Raw genomic sequence first — 7,370 nt, 5'->3', positions numbered from 1 at the left:
GGCACTGGGCGCCGAGTCTAGCCCCAGCCGCCGCACCCGGGTTATCCTGTTCCCTTTCTGGGCCTCAGCGTCTTTTTCTGTAAAGCATCCTGACACTGCGCACTCCCCGCCCCAGACCCCTCCTCTGAATGGATACTTACCTTCCCCCACCTGACTGGGCTGTTACTGCAGGCCAACATCGTCTCACTTAATCCACTCCGTTTTTTACACGAGGAAACAGGCTCGTAGGTGAAATGACCTCCCCAAGGTCCCAGAGCCAAAGGTCAGAGCCAAGACTAGAACCCAGGCCTGTGTGACTTCGAAGCTCTTCCTCTTAACCACTTAGGGGTCATGCTTCCTCTCCCGAAGGAGTGAATGAATCATTCAGGAGGTATTTATGACGCCCCCGCGGACCGAGCGCGCGGTGCCAGGTGTGGGCGATCCTCCATCTCCCGGGAACAGCTCCCACCTGCCCTCGCAGTCTGATGGGGAGGCACTCACACATTCAGAGGGGCTAGGCTCTGCGTGGGACCGTGCCACCTGCCATGGGCACAGTAACCAGGAGAGCGGGCTTGGTGGGCACCTGAGGAGGCCTCCTGAGGACTTGGGGTGGGGAAGCGGGGTGAGGACCGCAGGAGGGGAGCGCCGGTGCAGAGGTAGCAGTGGTCCTGGACCATGAACCCTCCAGGCCTCTGGGGCTGCCCTCTCGGGAGGGCTGGGTCTGTGCTGGCTTTGTGGGGAGGGGCTTCCTTGATCTAAAAGGCCGTGCCCAGGGGAGCCATTAATGCAGTTCCACTCTCACCCACAGGGGGCGCCCTTGTTTTCCGTTCATTTTCTGGACCTGGAAGAGGAAGAGAAAGTGAGTAATTATACCCTTTAGGCCCGAAGTGGTTCTCAACCTTCTGGCCCTTTAAATGCAGTTCCTCATGTTGTGACCCAACCATAAAATTATTTTCATTGCTACTTCATAACTGTGATGTTGCTACTGTTATGAATCGTGATGTAAATATCTGATATGCAGGATGGCCTTAGGCGACCTCTGTGAAAGGGTCGTTCGACCGCCAAAGGGGTCACGACCCACAGGTTGAGAACCGCTGCAAAGTTTAGAGGGAGAGGCTGGGCACTGGGTCATGGGCTTTCTCTGCCATTGCTCATTGAACTTACTCTTCACAGTCACATGCAGTTAGGTATGACTGAGCCCATTTTCCACACAAGGACACCTGGCTGAGGAACCGGTTTGGGAAGGAGTGGTGTTAGACACGCCGTCCTCACCTAAAAGGACACACTCTGATTCGGGCTTCCTCTGGAGCAGCAAAGAGGTGAAGTTGAAGCTGGTCTGGCTCTGGGGTCAGCCTCCCAGGCTGAGTGTGAAGGGAGATCTTGTCAAGTTCAGGTTTAAAAAACCCTTCAATGAACAGAAAAGCATGCACACGTGCACCAAAGACAGGGCCTAGCAACAGGCAGGTGTGAAATGCATTGTAGCATAGTCACGTGGCATACCACTTGGCGATGGGGAAACAAGACTACCGCGGCCCACAACAAGGTGGATGAATTTCGCTTGTCATGTTGAGCGAAAGAAGCCAGACACAAAAACACACATTGCATGATTCTGTTGACAGGAAGTTCAAAAAAAACCAGGCAAAACTACTCGCTATTGTTACCAGTCAGGATGGGCATTACCCGTGGGTGGCGACTGGAAGGGGCCTGCGGGAGCTCTGGGGTGCGGCTCATGTCCCGGCTTTGACCTCCGTGCTGGTCCCTGGGTGTGGTCACTTTGTGAAAATGTCTGATCTTGCACAGTTATGATTTGTGTACTTTTCTGTGTGTGTGATTCCCTTCAATACAACTTACAGCCCTGGCCGGGCAGCTTGGTTCGTTAGAGCGCCGTCCTGATAAACCAAGGTTGCAGTCCCCAGTCAGGGCACATGCAAGAATCAACCAATGACTGCGTCACAAGTGGAACAACAAATCGGTGTTTCTCCTCTCTCTCTTTCTCCCCCCACCCCCCATTATCCCTTACTCTCGCTCTGTAAATCAATCAATAAAAAATTTACAACTTAGAAAAACAAAAACTTCGTACGGCTGCCCACCGCACCAGAATAGCAGCCGAACTCCTTCTATGGCCCTGTTGGCCGCCCTGACCTGTCATGCCACCCTCCTCCTCACTCACCCACCTGCCACCTCCGACCTCCTGGTGTTCCTGACACCTGCCAAGCCATTTTCCACCTCAGGGACTCTCACTTGCTGGTCCCTCTGCCTGGAAAGCCTTTTCTCTCTTCTCGCCAAGACTGCTTCCCCCATCTTCTGTGTGTCACCCTGAGGAAACCACGTCTTTAGAGCGACCCTCCTGACTACCCACCAGCCACAGTCCGCCGTGGCTTATTTGTTTACAGCTCATTTTCTGCATCTACCACTGGACTAATTATCACAAACCCGAGGGACGTTTGCTGTGTGCCAGGCGCTCTTCTAGCAGGTGTCAAGGCATTGAATCCTCGACCCCCCTGGGGAGGTGCTATTCTGAGTCCTATTTTATAATTAAGGCAATTGGGGCTCAGAAAGGTTATATAACTTGCTTGTGGCCACAGAGCTGGGAAGTAGCAGAGCCAGGAATTGAATCCATACATCTCGGCTTCAGAATCCCTTCCTTCAATTCTACACCTGGACAGATCTTGTCTCTCTTCTTCGCTGTGGTATATCTGGGACAGTGTTTGTGGTGTGAATGAATGAATGGATGGTGAATAAAGTGCTAGTGGGAAGTGGGGGGAAGCTTGGGTCTGAGAGTGGGTGTTGAGGAGAGGGGGTAGGCTCTGGTGTCTGGAGTCCCAATCACAAGGGAAGCAGGGACCTGAGAGCAGATGGACCTCATTGCAGCTGTGCTCAAGGCCAAGGCCTTACCCATGTCTGCTGCTCTCCAAATTTCTCTCTGCCTATCCCCAAACCCTTTCCTGAGCTCTCTGCTCAGCCTTTCCTGCCCCTGCCCTTGCCCTGCCTTCTTGTGAATATGTTGTTTCTCTCCAGCTATGAGCTCTCTGGCCCTCCCAGGGTAGTCCAGTCAGGCCAACCTCACCTCTCCAACCCCCTTCCTCCCACTCCCACCCCCACCCCCGAGATCCGGAGCCCTCCTTGCCAGCCAGGGAGGAAGGAGCGACAAGACACTGCTGGTCACACAGGGAGAGACTTTATAAAGATCAAAACACCAGACACACAAAGGGATTCTAGCCATGAAAGCTACAGCAGCCGGCACCTGTCGGCATCTTCACACACTCTTTATATTCATCATCTCCTCTGAACCTCTAGGTTGAGAAACCAAGTTCAAGAACGCTGCAGTTGCCGGCCACGTGAGCCCCCAAGACCTGGCCCCAAATCCCGAGCCCTCTCTCTCCAAGGAGCCCCGCAGCCTCCCTTTGTTCTTGATTGAGGCTCCCACCATCCCATGACTTAGGGCCCCCACCTTGCCTGACCGTCCCCACCCCGGTAAGGAGGTGGCCCCTTGAGTAGCTGTCATCAGCACAGCTCCTTGGAGAGTTGCCCTCTGGGATGCGGAGAGCATGAGGCTGTGGGCCCAGGACCCAGGATGGGCGAGTGCTGATGGGGCAGCCGAGGAAGGCCCGGAGGGGAAATGCTGCCCCGGTGGCAGGAACTAGTTCTCCCAGCACCAGCCTCAGCCTGTCTGCTTCCCTGTGGCAACTCCCCACCCCAGGGACCATCGGTCTCGGCACCGCGAGACACCTGGGCTGCCTTCTTCACCTGCAACTAAGAGCCCTTCCCTTGGTCAGGGGAAGCTGCCACTGGCCTTAGGGCAGAGGCCCCCATTCCAGCCACCGGTACGTGCCCAGGGCAACCTGTCTGCCTGCCCCTTCCCTGCTGCTGGGTGTCACTCTGTCCGTCTGCCTCTGTGGCTCAGAGGCCCAGGGTTGGAGTGACTCTCCCCACCCCACTCCCAGCCCGATCCAGCTCTCTGGGCCCATGTTCACGGCCTGAGATGGTCCTGCCCTTGCCCCTATCACTGTCTGTGGCAGCCCCAGCCTCCAGGGAATGTCGAATTTGGGCATGTGAGGCCGAGAGGGTTCCTGCAGCCTGTGGGGGACAGGACAGGACACCTAAGCCCATTCGTGACCTCAGACTCCATGTTAAGCCTTGTTGCTGCCGCTCTTTGAGTCAAAACAGCCGTAGGGTCACCCCCCCCCCCAGCCAATCCCCGCTATCATCCTTCAACCTGGATCTCATCCACAAGACCCCAGACCCCCCCATGTCCCAGTTGCCAGGGGCCAGAGGACAGCCTGGCAGGGGCCCCTCCCCCAGTTTCTCTGGTGCTGTGGGAGGCAGAGAAGCTGGTCCATGGTCCCTGTGGGCCACCCGTTCCATCCACTCCATCCCCCAGCCCCCCAGGCATCTGCTCTGGGCACATTGTTTGGCCTTCCAGTCACTGAGTGAACAAGACCTCTTTTCTGACAACTAGCATTTTCTATGGCTTGTGGAGGTGAAGGAGAGGCCATTCCTGATCCCTGGCCTGAGAGCAGGGATAGTGTGGTGGTTGAATTCTGCCCCGAGGATACTCCCAGTCCTAATCCTCATACTTGGGCATGTGACCTTATTTGGAAATAGGTCTTTGCAGAAGTTATTTAATTAAGGATCTCTAGATGAGATCATCTGGGATTTAGAGTGGGCCCTGAATCCCATGACTGGTGTCTTGCTAAGAGAAAAGGGAGACCCTGGCTGGTGAGGCTCAGTTGGTTGGGCGTTGGTCCGTGCACCTCAAGGTTGCTGGTTCAATCAGGACGTGTGCCAGGGCTGCGGCTCTATCCCTGAGGGGGAGGGGTGTGTGCAGGAGGTAGCCTATTGATGCTTTGCTCTCCCATCGATGTTTTTCTCTCTAAAAATAAATATAAATAAAAATAAAAATTTTTAAAAAAGAGAGAGAGATCACAGACATTGAGACCCAGCAGGGAGGAGACTGGAATTAGGAGGTGGCAGGCCCAGGGATGCCAAAGGTGGCCAGTCACCACCGGAAGCTGAGAAAGGCCCGGAGAGAGTCTACCTCAGGCCTCCTCTGGAGGAAACCAATGCTGCCCACACCTTGATTTCGGGCTTCCGGCCTCCAGAACTGTGAGAGAATAAATGTCTGTTGTTCTAAGCTGCCAGGTTTGTGGTCACTGGTTACAGCAGCCCAGGAGCCTAAGACAGATGTCCCGAGCCTCTGCCAAAGGTGCTGAGCAGAGAGCCATGGCGGCCTGGGGCACCGTGGCCCTGGCACGGGGGTTAGACGAGGCTTCGCAGCCAAGGTCATACTTCATGGGCCTGTAACCTCGCCAAGAAGAGATAAGGACAGGGTAGGACCTCATAGGCCAGGGCCTAAGGCAGGACCATTTGGCGTGTTGAGTGCCCAGCTAACTGGCTGGCGGGGCCTCAGCCCAGGAAGGGAGGGGGTTGTGGCAGGAGCCTAGAAGGGTGAATGGAATGGGCCCAAGGGCTGAAGGCTTTGAATGTCAGGGTTGGAGCAAAGAGAAGAGAGGTAGAAAGGTTCTGGATGGTTTCCTGGCTCCTGGAAAGCCTGCAGGGAAAAAAGCAAGAAGGGGCAATCCAGGGGGGCCTCTGAGAAGCTCCAGGGAGGCAGATATCAGCTCAGCATAAATAAGAACTTTCTCATGGTCAGTCCCTCCCCCGCAACTGAGAGCGTCCTTGAGAGGTAATGAGCTCCCCACCAAGGGAGGTGTGTAAACAAGAGTGCCTGCCTGGCAGAGACCTCAGCCCCAGATTAATGTTTGTTGTGGGTGGTCCCAAAGACCCTCTCTATCCTAACACCCTCCATGTTGCCCGGCTGGGCCCCTCTCAGCAGCCAGCTTTGGACTTCTGCCTTTCCCGCTCCAGGGGTCAATTACACAGAATTACTCTGACTCAAGCCACCCACACCCCCTTTCCTGCCAGGCTCCAGAGCCTGTCACCTGTGAAGACATGGGTGCCATCCCTTGAGGCCCAGAACTCAAAAATAGCAGGTCGATTCTTGCCTCTTTCCCCAAAGGAAAGGCTTCAAACCTCCTGGGCTTCAAAACCCCCAAATATCTCCCAAGTGCCTCCTCCCCTCAGGGGAACAATCACTGCAGCTTTTAGTGTGTGGGTACCTGATGCTAAGTATCTCCATCTGTTAACCTCCACAGCCCTCAGAGGCAGCAAGGGGGTAAGAGCACCAAAGTCGCTGTGTGACCTTGGACAAGTTACTTACCTTCTCTGTGTTCAGCTTCCTCAAACTGCAAGCCAGAGCTCTTTAACGACAGTCCAGGACCTGCCTCCACCTCAGGTTGGCAAGAGCCTACAATGTCTGATACCTGGGGGAAATGATGGCCTTCAAAAATAGGAAAGGAAAAGAAAATATAAGCTAATAATTGCCCATGCACAGTTATTTTGTCAACTAGTAAACTGCTTCTCAACCAAGCGTGATAAACAATTCTACTTATTTACTGTAAAAGGTGGACTCATTTCTGTGAAGTGTGACAATGTCTGATACCTGGGGGAAATGATGGCCTTCAAAAATAGGAAAGGAAAAGAAAATATAAGTTAATAATTGCCCATGCACAGTTATTTTGTCAACTAGTAAACTGCTTCTCAACCAAGCGTGGTAAAGAATTCTACTTATTTATTGTAAAAGGTGGACTCATTTCTGTGAAGTGTTATGGGGTGAGGCCTTCAGTAGTGGGAAGGACCCAGGGCCTAGGAGAGTCTTAAATGGCCCTGGCCCTCGAATTCTTTCCCCTCTTCCCCAGGCCTGGAATTCCCTTGGCTTAGCCTTTTCCAAGGCGTGAGCACCATTGCCAATAGGTCCCTGTTAAAATAGGGCAGAATACATCTCCGAACCCTCCCCAGACCCTGAGCCACACCTGAGGCGGCCCTCCCTCAGGGCACCCAGGGGGAGGTGTCAGGACCTCATGGGCACGAGCAGGATGCATGGCAGCCACAGAAAGCATTCGGAGGTGGTGGCAGGTGTCACCAGCAGGGAGCTGGGCAGTCAGCTGACACAGCCGGAACAATCATAGCAAGACAGAGGGGCATGAGCTCAGGGCTTGGCACACAGCCCAAGAAGAGCCGGGGGACTGGCGGGTGGGTGGGGCTTGGAACTGCCCACCTCCAGCTCAATCACAAGGCCGGCTGTCTGGACACGCATCCCCCGCTTGGCTCTAACCTGTCCTGCCCACCCCTCTGGGCCCGCACATCAGAGCTGGAGCCTGGATTTGGGCAAGGTTGCGCTCGCTCCAGAAATCATGCCATACCCTCCCCCTCACGGGAGCCCAGGATAGAGTTGGCACGGATGTGTCCACGGGGGAGGCATGAATGAGTGAAGATTCTTCTTCAGGGTAATTCTTAGGACTCTTCTATTTCTTTCTCTAGCCTGGGAGGTG

At 54.6% G+C, this 7,370-nt stretch overlaps 1 long non-coding RNA gene across 1 annotated transcript; it reads right to left on the bottom strand.

Annotated features, from left to right (window-relative positions):
* Positions 1–380: 380 nt before the first annotated feature.
* Positions 381–6,943, bottom strand: LOC102247729. Its single transcript, XR_001361727.1, has 3 exons — positions 6,897–6,943; positions 6,200–6,319; positions 381–820 (listed from the first exon to the last, which is right to left on the bottom strand). It is a non-coding gene; the product is annotated as an uncharacterized LOC102247729 (long non-coding RNA).
* Between the last annotated feature and the right edge of the window lie 427 nt (positions 6,944–7,370).

Source organism: Myotis brandtii, unplaced genomic scaffold (genome assembly GCF_000412655.1).
Source record: "Myotis brandtii unplaced genomic scaffold, ASM41265v1 scaffold187, whole genome shotgun sequence".
In the NCBI taxonomy this organism is placed as follows: domain Eukaryota; kingdom Metazoa; phylum Chordata; class Mammalia; order Chiroptera; family Vespertilionidae; genus Myotis; species Myotis brandtii.
This window is presented reverse-complemented; position numbering and strand designations above follow the sequence as displayed.